This window comes from Juglans microcarpa x Juglans regia, chromosome 8D (assembly GCF_004785595.1).
Source record: "Juglans microcarpa x Juglans regia isolate MS1-56 chromosome 8D, Jm3101_v1.0, whole genome shotgun sequence".
NCBI lineage: Eukaryota > Viridiplantae > Streptophyta > Magnoliopsida > Fagales > Juglandaceae > Juglans > Juglans microcarpa x Juglans regia.
Genome location: NC_054608.1, coordinates 6,792,786 through 6,809,106, shown reverse-complemented (window position 1 = coordinate 6,809,106; position 16,321 = coordinate 6,792,786). Strand labels below are relative to the sequence as shown.

Genomic DNA, 16,321 nt, shown 5'->3' with positions numbered 1-16,321 from the left:
AAGTTGTGAAATCTATTTCAATGTGTCTTTCTTGTTATTAATTATTGTTTATTATTTAATTTGCTCTCTATTTTAAATTATTTTATTGATGGATTTACTATTTTATTTTATTCAGTGATTACGTTTAAATTATTTTATTCAACTTATTGTTTTGAAATTCTTTTTCATTGGATCAATTTTGTGACTCAAGTTGTGAGGATTGGATCTCATTTCTTTCCCTCACTTTTTTTTTTCCCATTTTTCATTTTTCATTCTTTGTTTTTTCTTTTTTGTCTCTTTTTCCTTCTTTCCTTTTTCTCCTTCTTTCCTCTGCTCCTTTGTCCTCCCACGTGCAACAACCCTCCTCTCTCCATCCATTTCTTCATCTGCCCAGTGCGCCATCCGTGAGCAACACCGCCCCTACCATCTTCTTCCCCACTGGCCGGCGACCCTCCCCTTCCAGTCTCAGCCTCTCTCGCACCACCGTTAGCCTCCACGCACAGCTTCAAGCCTTGCGGTCTTTGTGTTCCAACGTTGCCGTCGCGCTACAATTGGCCACCATCTTTTCACCACATCACCATCGGCCCTCCAGCTACCTAACCTACCCTTCCTCAGCTCTGATCCGCCACCCTTGAAGCCCCTCCATCCCCATTTTCGATTTGGGTGTTTTGGCCTTCAACCACCGCCACCCACGGCCAACCACCACCACCAGTAGCTTCATCAACACCCATAAGCCCTCCCTTAGCCATCCTAAGTTTTCGTTTGTCCCCGTTCAAAAGTTAGATTTTTGAGACGCACGGTTGTTGCTTGGAAACTGCCGCCCGCCGCTGCTCAACTAGTTTTGGCGTCACTCTCAATATTCCATAGTGACGCCAAAACTGGCATGAATGATATAGACATAATAGTGATCTCTAGCCCTGTCACGGGATATAATAGTGACTTCTGACCCCCCATAGGATATAATAGTGATTTTCTATTATGAGTGCAATCGCTTTGATATTTATGGTGATTTATGTTCTGCTTGGCTTTTCACAGAATGCACAACCCTACCACGGGAGTTAAACATAGTCTCTGTTCTGATATGATTAGATAAGATGAAGATGTTCAGTTATGCTCTGCCAAAGGGAATTTTGAATAAGAATGTTTTCTGAGAGTTTCACTCTTATATTTTTGGTAACATGTTTCGATTTTGCATTTTAAAAACAAGTATTCTAATTCTACATTTTGAGAGAAAATATTCTGTTCAGCATTCCGAATTTTGATAAATACTCATGTTCACATACTAGTATATGTTCTCTACTTACTAAGTTGTTGATAACTCATCCCTTTATCTCCACAATATTTTCATATGATTTGAATATTTGAGCTGAGGATCAAGAATGAAAGTGAGGAACCAATAAGATTGTTATGTGGAGGGGGCAGGTAATGTTGAATTTCTGGAGACTACTATTTAGAAGATTAATTTGTTCTGTCGATTTAGTTAATGGGATGTTGACACTTTTATTAAAGCCTTAAGAAGTTAATCTAATTGTTAGATTATTATTTTGATGACCCTGTGGAAGGAGTTTTATGTATTTTTAGTGGTAATAAATGTATCTATATTTATGGAGTTCTTTTGAAATTAAAGAAGGTTATGTTTATGGAGTCTTTCAGAATATCCTTTTATATTGTGAAAGATGATCTTAGACGATAGGTAGTAACTCTCCGACCTCTCCGGGGACCGGGGCATTACAAAGCCTTCACGAATTTGATTCTAGCCTCCACGAGGCCCGTAGTGGAAGGCATGACTTTCCAATATTATGAGTTGTTTTCTTCCTTTTTAGTTGATGGAACCAACCATTTTCTCAACAGGTTGATGATGTGCTTGATGTCTTTGAGTGGCAAGATTTTGGTAGGTGGTGTGGCTGAGAAAGTTGTCCCAAAAAACTGAATGGCAAGTTGCAGTAAAGACTCACTGTGGGTTTGTTGATTGGTCACGTTGAACAGCCGCTCAAGTACAATCCATGGAACTTGGTTTTCTAGTAATATCAAGTCATGGTATAGAAATCGAAGAATGCAAGACATGGCAAAAATAGGGTCTTCTTTTTCTCTAAGCTCCTCATAAGCATCCTTGCGAAATAGCTCAATAGTAAAGCAACCATCAATTCACAAAATCTTAACAAATTCTTCTGAAGTGTATTATTCAATTGATTCAGCATAATACTGACGAGGCTCTCTCTCCACTTCCTCGATGGATTTGATCAAATCTATCACTCTTTTCTTACTTGTTTCTGAAGTATGTAATCGAGAAATAAGACATTGCAAGTATTGTGGTTTAATTTTTTCAGTGGCTTTCAAGTTTGGATGGCCATGATGAAGAGGACCGAAAGAAAATGCATCAGGGACAAATGCTTTTTCATTTTGCCTGTAGAGTATATTGGGGATCTTGAAGATACAGCTCTTCGGTGGCACAAGCGAATCATGGGACGTTGTTTTTTCAATCGAATAGGCCAAACCTTCTATGTTGATTATAACACTATCTCTGCTAATGGACATTTCTTATGTCGAAAAGAAGAGAGACAAAAGAAGAGCAAGAGGATCAAAGAAGAGTATTAGAAATAAAGTTTTCTTAGCTCATGGTGATAACGGATCTGCATGGATATCACAAATAAGGAAGCTAAACTTATACTTGGACACATCAAAGATGATAATAGATTCAATAGCACCCAATATATAGCCACGAAAAATCGACGAGGAGATAATGGATATCTCACCTTAGATTCAGGCTGTTGACCGTAAGAATAAGACGATCATAAAATTTGATTCGACCTCTCAATCTTAATTTGTTCTTAGGAATTATTTTTTGTTAGAGCATGTGTACCTGCCAAATCGAGCCTTTACTTCATATACTCAGCTTTTTGCCCAGCCCAACCCATCTCTGTCTCCTCCCAATACTAATAATTCAACCCATGAGCCCACCAAAACAAACCCTACTTCCATTTTCTCCACTCCTCCCAAAAACATCTCCCGAACCTCCCTTGCGCCGTTTCCTTTAACTTCTTCCCCTGCGCCATCTTCCTTAACCCAGACCTCCTCTCTCCCAGATGACACTCCTTCGGCTTCCATCAATATTCATCCTATGACGACTCGGTCCAAAGCTCTCATAACCCGTCCCCTTCATCGATAAGATGGCACCATTTTATGGCCACCACCGAAATATAGTGCTTCCCTCACCACATATCCACCTGTCCCCGACGAACCCACCTCCTACACAGAAGTTTCAAAATTTCCTGCCTGGTGTGCTGCCATAGCCAATGAATTTGAAGCTCTCCTCCGAAACGAAACATGGTCTCTCATCCCTCCCCATCCTTCTCAAAATCTTCTTGGTTCAAAATGGGTTCTTAAGACCAAACGGCTTGCCAATGGAACCATTGAGCAGCACAAGGCTCACCTTGTAGCCAAAGGGTTTCATCAACAAGCCGGACTTGACTATTCGAAGACCTTTAGTCCGGTAGTTAAGCCTGTTACTATATGATGTTTGATCTCTATTGTAGTGTCTCAGAACTGGCCCCCTTCATCAATTGGATATACAGAACGCATTCTTGCACAGGGACTTAGAAGAAGATGTCTTTATGTAACAACCTATTGGGTTTGTTCATTCTGATTTTCCTCATTTTGTTTGTAAATTAAAAAAATCTATGGCTTGAAACAAGCCCCTAGGGCTTGGTTTGCAAAGCTTAGTTTGAAATTAATTTCACTTGGTTTTCATGCTTCCATTTCTAACTCATCTCTCTTTATATTCACATCTACTACTGCCTCTGTATATGTTCTAATTTATGTTGATGACATAGTTGTTACTGCCTCTGATTCTTCTATCATTACTGATTTTATCTCATCTCTGTCCACATCTTTTCCTGTCAAAGACCTAGGTTCACTTCATTTCTTTTTAGGAATCCATGTCTAGCGTAGGACAAAAGGATTTTTGATTTTTTTTAATCTCAGTCTCGTTATATCTCTGATCTAGTGAAGAAGACTAATATGCATGAGTCTAAAACTGTGTCAACGCCGATGTCAACATTTGCTAAAATTTTAGCTCTTGATGGATCCTCCTTTGAGGATCCTCAGCTTTATCGAAGTGTCATTGGTAGTCTTCAATATCTTTCCTTCACTCGTCCAAATATCTCGTTTGCAGTCAATAAAGTTTGTCAATATATACACTGTCCTCACCACTCTCACTGGCAAGCTGTCAAATGAATACTGCGTTATTTCAAACTCACCATCTCTCTTGGCCTATTTTTTTCCTCCTGTCTCTCCCCTTAAACTAACAGCATTTTTAGATGCTAATTGGGCTGGTTGCCTGGATGATCAGAAATCGACGGGTGGTTTTTGTGTCTATTTTGGGTCTCACCTAGTGTCTTGGGGTTCCAAGAAACAACCGACAATAGCTAGATCCTTAACTGAAGCATAATATAAATCAGATGCAAATACTGCTTGAGAACTTATTTTCACTAAGCCGCTCTCCTCTGCACGATTTGCACTCCTACATTCAAGCCTCACCATCTTATCGGTGCCGCTTAAATCGCAGGGGGATGTTAGAGCATGTGTACCTGCCTTAGGGGATAACTCCTCACAAGCCAAGTCCAATGCATCCACAGCACGCCCACAACAGAATGCCACCTCCATTTCATCTGCTGCTCATTCTCAATAGCATGCCATAACCGACTCTGATCCTTATGGAATATTATAAATCCTTCTAGAATAATTCTCTTGTAAATATACATTTCTGTTATAAATATTGGAGCTATTGTACTGAGGAAGTGTAAGAGACGAAGAACGCTTTTATTCAAATATATTTTTCTTTGATGCATTCTTACAAATGTCTGTGCTACACTCATTGTTTCACTGGTTTAAACAGTTTTGAAGCGGAGATTTGGGTTTGCCAATCCTAATTTTAGTTTCCGGTCAACCCTATTATTATTGCTGCCTCATGCGCTTGGAGATGGTTCCGACCAAGATGTACGTACGAAAGAACACAAGAATAAATAAAAAAAAAAACCAACAAGAAGACTGTCGACAAAAAGAATTGACGGGATCAGTGAAGAGTTAAATATGGAAACTTATTTGAATGTGATTTTTTTTTATATAATTTTTAAAATATTTGTAAAGTTGTTAGATTTTTTAATTATTTTGGACACAAGAATAGGTTAATTTTTCATTCAAAATATTTTTTTATTTATCATTTAGATATAATTTTGAGTAATGATAAAGAAAGAGAGGAAAAGATCTAGCATCAAGTGTGAGAAGATAAATACCAATTAACAAGGATTATTATATTTATTATTCATGTCCATGCATTTCATATTTCAATACACAAAATGAATCAATTAAATGTGTTAATATTGTGTTACCGAGGAGACATCATTTTCCTTAACAGCTAGAGTGCTAATTCCCACATTACCAAAAAATAAAAAACATGAGTTGATCTAATTATAAGTTTATTTGTTAAAACTTTATATATATAGAAAACCGTGAAGATCACAGCCAAAACTTTGGTTCTTTAAATCCAAAATGCTGTTTATTCGCATAAGAGTGTAGCCATCATGTTCCCTCTGGTTGAGGCATAATCTTTCCTACTAATATGAATTCTGTTACATATAAATCACAGTGTGATATTATACTAATATGTATACTTTCTTAGCAATTACTAATCTTATCTATCCATCATAAAATATTTGTGATCATCTATATATATATATATATATATAATAATTAGGAACCAGTACTCCATGATCACCAATTATACAACGGCACTTAGCAATAAGCAATTGATGATAGGGAATGTCCTCGATAGCAGGTATCCTAATCTTGCCTTTAAAGACAATTCAACGGTCCTTTCCATGGTTACCTAATCTTCGTATGATACAATTGTAGACCCTGATGACCCACAAATAAGGATATAAAGTAATGGAGGATGAATGATTTAAAAAACATGTTGTATCAAGGGTTAACTGAAGTCTTGACTTGATACAATCCCTCAAAGTTATAAAGTAGAGCTAATCGTAAGAAACAGAGAGACAACCAATGAGACTTTGAAAGAGGAGAAGAATGGAGATTTGGACCTTCTAGAGTTTCCATAAAAATTTAAGTGTTGTAAAAACAGAAAAATAAAAGTAAACAGACAATCATACAACATAAAAATTTACATGGTTTGAAAACGTGTTGATTTCTACAGAGTTGCAGAGAATTTTCTTCTCTTGAGGAATGTCAAAGTACATTGCGGGGCAAAATTATAATGCTCAAAAGGTTCACAGTGTTCATGATAAACATACATATATATATATATATATATATATACACGGTGCAATTCAAGTTCATCCATATGATAAATAATAAATAAGCAAATAAAATAAATAACGGCAAATACAAGAATTTACGTGGTTCGGCATAAAATTTACAAGGTAAAACAGTAAAAAGGTCGAGGGATCTCCCACTAGCCTCAAATTTACAAGATAAAACGGTCGAGTCGATCTCCCATTAACTCATTCTCGCCAAAGGTGACGTGGTCGATGAGATCTCCCACTAGTCTCATATTTATAAGGTAAAACGGTCGAGGTGATCTCCCGTTAACTCCTTCTTGCCTAAAGTGACGTGGTCGAGAGATCTCGCACTAGTCTCATATTTACAAGGTAAAACGGTCGAGGCGATCTCCCGTTAAATTCTTCTTGCCAAAAGTGACGTGGTCGAGGTGATCTCTCACTAACCTCATATTTACAAGGTAAAATGGTCGAGGTGATCTCCTGTTAACTCATTCTTACCAAAAGTGACGTGGTCGAGGTGATCTCCCACTAGACTCTAATTTACGAGGTAAAACGGTCGAACTGATCTCCCATTAACTCCTTCTTGCCAAAGGTGATGTGGTCGAGATATCTCCCACTAGCCTCAAACTTACAAGGTAAAATGGTCAAGGTGATCTCATATTAACTCCTTCTCGCCAAAGGTGACATGGTCGAGGTGATCTCCCATTAACTCATTCTCGCCAAAGGTAACGTGGTCGAGGTAATCTCTCATTAGCCTCATATTTACGACGTAAAACGATCGAGGTGATCTCCCGTTAACTCGTTCTTGCCAAAAGTGACGTGGTCGTGGTAATCTCCCACTAGCCTTATATTTACGAGGTAAAATGGTCGAGGTAATCTCCTATTAACTCTTTCTAGCCGAAGGTGACGTAGACGAGATGATCTTCCACTAACCTCAAATTTAAAGGTACAACGGTCGAGGTGATCTCCTGTTAGTACCTGCATCCGAGTGTCTCCACTTGCTACAATCGCCACCAATGGATTACTTTCGGGAACGAGCTTCCAAACTCTATAACCGCTTCGCACGAATGTCCTTCGAGAACGGGTCGACAGGCTCAACAAACCGCAAGATCTGAGAGGGTCGACAGACACCCTAACCACTTAAGCTCGGGTTACTACAAACAAACTCTTACATCCACATCAAAACAGAAAAATACCAACAAAAAATAAGCATGGGGCAAAATCCACTGAAACTAGAAAAAACGATCACCGAGCATGGAAATATACGTACTTTACTAACGATAAACATTCACATACAATAACTACGCAAACGTTCTTACAAACAAACTTCATAAATGCCCATCCTCGAAGGCATTTATTACAAATTTTACAATTTCTTCTTGAGGACCACTCATAGAGATCTCTATTGTATAACAGTGAAAAACTAAGAACCGGCTACCAAGATTTCTTTTTCTGTAGGTTACCTTCATCAAGGTTGACTTGAAGATTCTCAAGGCCTTCTTGATAAACAAGTTGACCTTAAGAATCGAAGGCATCTGTTAGGGACTAAATCGATTGGGTCAACTTTGGAAGCCTATCACTAAGGGAAGAGATAAAGCTAAGAGATAAGGTGGAAAATAGATAAAGCAGAAAAGAGATAAGACAAAGAAGTAGATTTAGACTCATAAAAGGAAAAAAGCTTCACAAGACTTAGATTCCCATAAGAAAAATACTTCATAAGGTAAATTGAGCTCTATCACTTTAGGAAAATAACCTCTATATAAGGAGCAGCTCCTCCACAAATCTAATAGGCTCAGGCACTCTCCACAAATTCTCTAGAGGGAATCTCCTGAGACTAAATTCGCTCATTGTATTGAGCGATATGTGAAGTTATGAAATATTGTAAAACCATCGTCTGATATAGTAGATTTTACCCCTAACAACCCATGGACATAGACTTTTATGTCAAACCACGTAAATTCTTGTGTCATTCTTTATTTATTTTATTTACTTATTTATTATTTATTATATAGATGAACGCAAATTCTATCGTATCAACATCTGAATCATCTCAAAGGTTAGGGATGACTCTTTCTTCCTTTCGAATCTGTAGTATGATTTTTGGCATTAAAACTGTTCATAACAAACATATATATATGTTTCTCAGTTGCAGGAGGAAGATGAAGAAAAGAAACAGAAAGAGGAAGATTTGTAAGAAAGATAGAATCAATAATGAGAAAGCGAATCGTCTTTTGCATTGGCTACAGACTCGATCCCCAAAATCAAGCTGATTTCGACATAGGTTGAAATGGATACAACAGCCCACTTCGGAAACAATAACCCTAGTTCTTTTAATTTGAAATTTTCTCATCCAAAAGTTGTGACACAAATTTTTCAGATTTTTTTCGTACGGATTGTAACAAGTGATTTAAATAAGGATAGGTTACTACTCTATTATTGCGGTATGCGCTTAGTACTGCTGATGGACTAATATTTTAGTTGGATTAAAAAAATGTACGATTTTATATTCTAGCTAGGAAGTGGATTGAAATTATTAGTGTTGAGGACTATCTCGTTTTCGATATTTATGAAATAAAATATTAAGATAAAAAATATAAAATAAAGAGAAGAAAAGACTGTAGATTTATTGCAAAAATGCAGTGAGATCAGTTAATGGGAGCAGCACGCACTGACATATACGCACGCTTACAGCAATATGATCACTTGCCAAACCAATAATATGGGCCAGGGGCGGCTCAATGGGAAGGGCATAGACAGTACGTGTAGGGGATGTATATGTAGCTTTAGTAGCAATAAATACAACAAAAATAGTGTCATCAAGCACACAAATGCTCAGATTAAAAGGGCATCTATTTTTATATGATCCTGTTTTACAAGTTATGATATGTAATAGAGAGGCATCTATAATGGACATTTATTCTCCTTTTCTTGGAAGTTATACTGTGATTATGAAGTCACTTTATAAGTCTGGATGGCTGCCCCTTAATGATTAGCTGAAAGTTACATTTATAAGGGTTAGTTGTATAGCCTTGGCCCTCCCTCCTTTTAAATCTTGGATGACTCACTTGTACAATAAACATATTCTTTCTCTCAATGTGTTGGATTTTTTTAATCTCCGAATCTAAGTTACGAAATTTGTGAGTATTACTTTGGTTTTACCACGTAGCACACTTCATTATCAATACGGAAGGACTTCGGATGAACAATAACGACAAAGACGAAGATTCATAGGAACAACTGTACTAGATCTACGATTTGCTAATGATGTAATATCGTTTCCGCTATATACTTTGATGTAGTATTTTTAACATGACAATTCTTGTCCAAATAAATCATTCAACATAATTAAATATGTTTATTATATAAGCATAACGTGACGTATTCAAATGACATCTTGTATAAAAATAATACAATTACAAAAAAATATTATAACCAAACATGATATGTAAACATTTTTAGGATAATACTTACTTTCAAATGATAAGCAATGTCGAAAAAAATGTCTTTCTTTTTCTTTGATTTTTCAAAACAACTGGAGAAAAAGGAAACGAAGTGATTAATGTGGAATGTATCTATCTAGATATAGTAAAGTGAAATGCAGCCAAACTATAAAAAGACTATGATCAGTGCTCTTGTTAACTCCTTACCACGAACTTTACAACTGATTTCACTAAACCAGTTCAAAATCAACGGATCATTCGACATAATCAATTCACTTTTTACATATCATTAGAAGACATCCTTGAAAGTGAAAACAATAGTTCTTTCTATTCCCAAACCGCATCGAAGAGAGAGGATAAATCACACATCACAAACAGTCTTTTTTTTTTTTTTTTTTGTAGTGACAACAACTTCTGATTAGATTGTACTATTGCTAGTTTTTCATTGTATACAAGGTTTGTAAGAAGGAGAGGATCAATTAGATGGTAGCGGCCAATGTTGAAAGAAAAGCTGAAGGAGTGTTGAAATTATTGAAATTATTTATATTAGTATAAATATAAGTATATAATAATTAAGTATGATTATTATATAAGTAGTATAACCATATCTTCAACCCCTCTTAATTCATCATTATAATTTTTTTAAATTTCAACACAAAATATAATAAACAATTTAATTTTTTTAAATCTCAAAATAATAATAATATTAAAAAATAATATTCTAACAATATTTTATCATTTTAACTCAACTTAGCTCAATTCAGTACAACATCTAAACATAACCTTAATATTATATATTAGTAGTAGAAGTATATATACTATATTTAATTAGTATAAATAGTATATAATAATTAAGTATAAGTATTATATATAAGTATGAGTATCATATAAGAAGTATGAGTATCATATATGGACAATGCAAGAGCCATCGTTTGGGGCTACTGCTGCTTTTAGTATGTGATTTTTATGTGTTTTTCTAAGTTATTTTTAATATAGATTTTTTTAACACTTTTTCAAAAAGATAAAATAAATTTAAGACATTATTAAAAAATAATTCCTCAATCAGAAAATAAAAAAAATCATTAAAAATATTTTTTTAATTATGAAGTAAAATAAAAAATTATTACTTCGTAATTAAGAATGTATTTTTTTAATAATATTATAATTTTTTAAAATATTTAAAATTGTTTAAAAAATTTATATAAAAAAAGAATTAAAAAAATACATAAAAAACCCATGGTAGGGCGGAAGCTGCTCTTAGCATTATGCAAATCGTAATAAATGACAGTTAAGAGGTAGACTCCAAAATAGTGCTCGTACTTTAGTGTCGTCTTTTCATCGACGGTCTGAATTTGGCTGCGTCTGGGATGCTCCTCGGTCCTGAGGTTCTCCCATATATATTACTATTCTTTTCTTCATCTTGTTTTGGCATTGGTGAGTTGGTGACACGCGAGTGAGAGTGAGGGGTCCACGTGAGAGATAAAAAGCGCGTTACGTGCTTTGTTCATTGATGTAGATAGGGGTGATAAATGATCGGACCTACCGTTTCGGTTTGGATTAGACTGAATTGAGATTTAAATCAGTTCAGTCTGATTTATATTTTAGAGGATCGAAAAATTTTAGTTTGATCTACAGTTCAAAATTTTTTGAGATTGAATCGGATCGAATAAAAAAAATAAAAAAAAATATTATATATAATAATTATACAATTAATAATATAAAATTTTAAGTATATTATTAATACTTGTTAATATTCTATAAATTAACAATATAAAAATTTAAATATGTTATTAACACTTGTTAATATTCTATGAATTAACTAATATATAATATTAATTAGTTAATTATATAGTAATTATATAAATTAGTAATATAATTTTCATCTAATTTATTATTATTGACTATATAAAATATTTTTTATTGAATTTGTTACATAATCTATATTAATAAGTTACTTAATTTAATTTAATATTTTAAATAAATTTTTTTTATTAATTATTTAGAAAAATAAAAAATAAAAAAAAAATTAGGCCGGACCGGACTGAACCGATAGCTGTCCAGTCCGATCCGGTCCCTTTGAATGTTTAATTTGATCTAATCCAATCCAGAAAAATAGTAGATTAAAAAGATTCGATCCATTGTCGGATTGGACCGGACTAAATCATTTTCACCCCTAATTGTAGAGGCTAGAGTGAGAGAAAGAGAAAGATGCGGTCCACAAAATGACGCGGATTTGCGGGTGAATATATCTATATGTAGTAAAGCTGGCTAGCTATCATCTATCAACTTCGGCACGTAACGTGACCAATGCCGTCATCTATTACATTCACGGCCCCTACCACAGCGATTCGCTTGATCACATTGGATTCCCCCCGTTAGGCTAAGGTACGGTAAATCATGATGTTCGGAACGATTGCAATCTAGAATTGAGACGCAAAACAGAGCTAAACGAACACATTTCCACATCCACAAACATTCATTGTAGAACCATAGATATATTTTTATATTTTTACATCTAAACACAAATGTATTTACATATTTTTCACATTTAAAAACAAATATATTCTTCTAATATTTGAGCGTGTGGGCTTCATCTCCTTTTAATTTCTTAATGAGATCACTCTTCAATCCCTGTCGACTTCCTTTATTTTTATAGATAAGATAAAATAAGTTAAGATTAAAATTAAAAAATAAAATAAAATATTAGTAAAATATATTTTGAGATAAGATAAAATATTTTTTGAAAATAAAAACCTTCATGTATAATGTTAGAGCATTGGCATTGAATTAGCCAAATACATTTTTATCTTTAAATTTAACAAATATCATCCATATTTACTCCACATTGAATTAACTAAATTGTTTTCATCTAAACTATAAGTTACAGTAAATCTATTATTCTTTTCAAATATGAAAAAAACTATAACAAGTCTAAAAATACTTTTTGAGATTATTATATTATAGATATGAAGTTTTTATTCATATGAAATTTTATCATCTATATACATATGAGATTATTATATTATAGATTGTTAGATTGTGAAAATAAAAATGAAAATAATTGTTAGAGGTTATTGAAGATTATGAAAATAAAATATAAATTAATTAAAAAAATATAAATAATAAAAAATAATAAAATTTTATTATTATAGAGAATGTGATGATTAATCCAATGCAGATTTTAAGTTTTGAATGATTAGTTAAAAGTAAAAAAGTTACATATTAGTCAAAATTTAAAAAATAAGATGGCCAATCCAATATTAATACTCTTAGGGTGTGTGTGGATGTTGAAGTGAGTTGAGTTGAGTTGAGTTGTGATGATAAAATATTATTAGAATATTATTTTTTAATATTATTATTATTTTAAAATTTGAAAAAGTTGAATTGTTTATTATATTTTGTATTGGGATTTGAAAAAATTGTAATGATGAATTGAGATGAGTTGAGGTGAGTTTGGTAACCAAACGAAACCCTAGAGATCACGTTGGAATCCGTTCATTTTCTCATTCCTATTTTTGTTTTTTTTTTTGAGTTTTTTTATATAATGATTAAGAAAATGTTATTTAAAAATTTTGAATTTTTTTAAATATTTAAAAGTACTAAAAAAATATGTATCAAGAAAATATTCGAGATGTACTGTAGAGAATAAGATCGAGAGAGTTTTGGCGAAATTTGAAAGAAAATAGTACTTGGACAGACACAGACAAGTGTTCGCCTTTTGAGGTAGTGAGTCGGTCACCTAACGCGGTTTTGGAAAAGGGTAGTCAGTCAGTTATTATTCTTTTGAAAATTCCAATCACTCGCAGATGCTCTTTAAAAAAAAAAAAAATTCTACCAACCTGTCCGTGCAACCACAGACCTGGGTATAATTTATTCAAGGGATTAGCTCACTTGCGCATGCTCTTTAAAAAGATAAAATTATCTATCCCTGAAGGCACAGACAACTGATCAAAGCTTTTGCAAGAGAATAGCAGCTAGAAAAATGGAAAGAAAGGAAGCATATCGCTCACATGTTCGTGGTTCGGCCTCAGATCCCGTTAAAGGCGGAGGTAATGGAAGTAATATATATATAATAAGGACTCATAAGATTAGATTTATAAATTTTAAATTCTATATGTGCATTCATGCACGTGAGAATATATTTATTTGATGGATGGTTTTGGAGGCATTCTCTTTTGGATCATTTTGATTGAATTAATCATGTAGTACAGGTGTTGATTTTTTGTGCACGATTATTCTATGACAGAAAAAAAACTTGGCATTCAAAATGATGGTGAGTTTAGTCTTGAAGATGAGGAGACTCAAGGAACAGTACTACCAGTTATTAATTGGTCTGCGGGTTCCAAGGATTATTCGCTTCAGGATACTTATATCTGCAAGTATGCTGAAACAACTGGACATGAAATAGATGAGTTAATAAAAGAGGCAGATCTTCAAACGGGAAACAAAAGGGTTTCCGCCACCTTCCGTAAACAGACAAGAAAACAACGGCGATCAAAACATGAACGTCTCCCTTCTCTTGAAAACATTGGTACGTACTAATTTACATTCAGATCGTACGACATGCAATTATTAGGTGACAATTTATCTCACACATGGTCTACGAGTATTAATAAGATATAATTTTAAATTTTAAATTTACCTCTTCATTGTAAATAATGACAGTACCAGTTGTACTTGCATAGGAATAAGATTGAGGATAAAATTCCTTAAAAAAATAAAAATAAAAATAAAAAATAGTTTTGAGGATAAAATGGTAGTGGTCAATGTAAGGAGTACTTTTAAGAGAAGTATTTAATTTATCAATCAAAGAATCAATTTACGAAATTGCCCTCCAAATTAATTACACTGCTGATACTTCATTAGAATACAAACAATCTTATCTTATTCCGTCTCTTTTCAAAATTTCCTTTATTACTTAAATATAAATATTTTTCAGTTTTAAATTTTAAATTTTTTTATCTAATTATTACAACGTAGATTCTCAAGTTTCAAAATAAAATATAAAAAACAATATAATTTTTTCAGATTTTAAAATAACAATTACATTCTAATAATATTTTACTTTATAATATTTTTATTAAATTTTTTTTAATCTTCTTTCTCAAATTTTAATAAAATATCTTAACTGATCAAATTATTTTACTAATATATATTTACAAAATTTTCATTTCATCTTATTCTCTAAACATCTTCTTAAATTTTCCAGTATTTTTGCACAATGAAAGAAAAATGCGAAACTCAATTAGACATTGAGAAATGAATATTCTATTTGGAGAGAGAAATTACAGAATTTAAAATTTGCTAGAACTCAAACCCAGGTATTTTTCAATCTACAGCTGCATAAAACTGAATTAAATGAATACTTTTATAAAAGAGGATATTATTTAAGGTTATATTTTTTAGTAGTGCTACATCTCTCGAGAGATGTAGCCCGAAAATATACCAAAAAGGTAAAAAAATTTATTTTTTATTTATTTTATTTTTTTAATCCTCATAAATATTTAAAAAAATAAAAAATTCACAATATTATTAAAAAATACTTTTTTAATTACTAAGAAAGAAAAAAAAAAAAGCTTTCGGAACACAAATTCAGGTCCCAAAGCATTTTTCTATATTTTTTTCCTTTTCATCATGTATTTTCAGGTTAGAGATCAAACATATATAAAATATAGGAAATGAACATAAAAATAAGTTCCTTGTTTCTGTTTTGGTTTTTAAGTTTATATAATTCCAAGATATAATAAAAGTTATTTCAAAACTTTTATTATATGAAATTAAAAAAAAATCCTTGGAGAACCCAATAATAATAATAATAAAACTATAATAATGGTATTATTATAATGCAGTAGTATCAAATTATAATGGTTCTTCAATCCAATCTTTTGCACTTTTCTTTATTATTATTAATGTTGTTGTTATTTATTATTATCTATTACAGGTGTGGCCCAGATGATGTGCGGCGACTGTGGGCCTGTACCTAACCCAGGTACCACATTCTCACTGCGTACTGTTTTATTGATCTTATTTTTTCAAAAAAAAAAAAAATGAAATAGTAGCTTTTTGGCAATACTCCACATTCTTATTAATTATGAGTTATAGCGTAAGTGCCGTTTAAAAAAAAAAAAAAATACTTTGATCTAATATTAAAAAAATATATTTTTCTTATAAGTTCTGTATTTACTAATTTTTTTTAAAGAGATTGCACATCACTTGCATATTACTCCATGACTTGCAAATATCTTTCCTCTAGAATCAATTGAATTTAAAATAAATTAATATTTTATTAAATAGTTTTATAAGAAATTTGTTAAAATGGTGTTGTTGATATCATTTTTTTATAACCATAATTTAATTCTACTTCTACCAATCTTTGCCGCTTTTCCTATTTTTCCAATGAATTGAATCACTGATCATGAAGTGCCTTTATTCTTCCGGGAAATAAAAATTATTAAGCATTGTTAAACTGATATTGTTCTTTCATTCATGCCTCTATTACGTAGGTTGATGAATCTCATCATGTTTTGTTATCAGCATTTGATATCAATTTCTATTCACATCATCTTCATTACATACATTACCATTACCATGCATACAGGAATAAAG

The 16,321-nt window shown here is 32.8% G+C and overlaps 1 long non-coding RNA gene across 1 annotated transcript; it reads right to left on the bottom strand.

The window, feature by feature from the left end:
• Positions 1 to 512: 512 nt before the first annotated feature.
• Positions 513 to 15,822, bottom strand: LOC121242805. Its single transcript, XR_005935980.1, has 3 exons — positions 15,696 to 15,822; positions 10,494 to 10,498; positions 513 to 524 (listed from the first exon to the last, which is right to left on the bottom strand). It is a non-coding gene; the product is annotated as an uncharacterized LOC121242805 (long non-coding RNA).
• Positions 15,823 to 16,321: the final 499 nt, after the last annotated feature.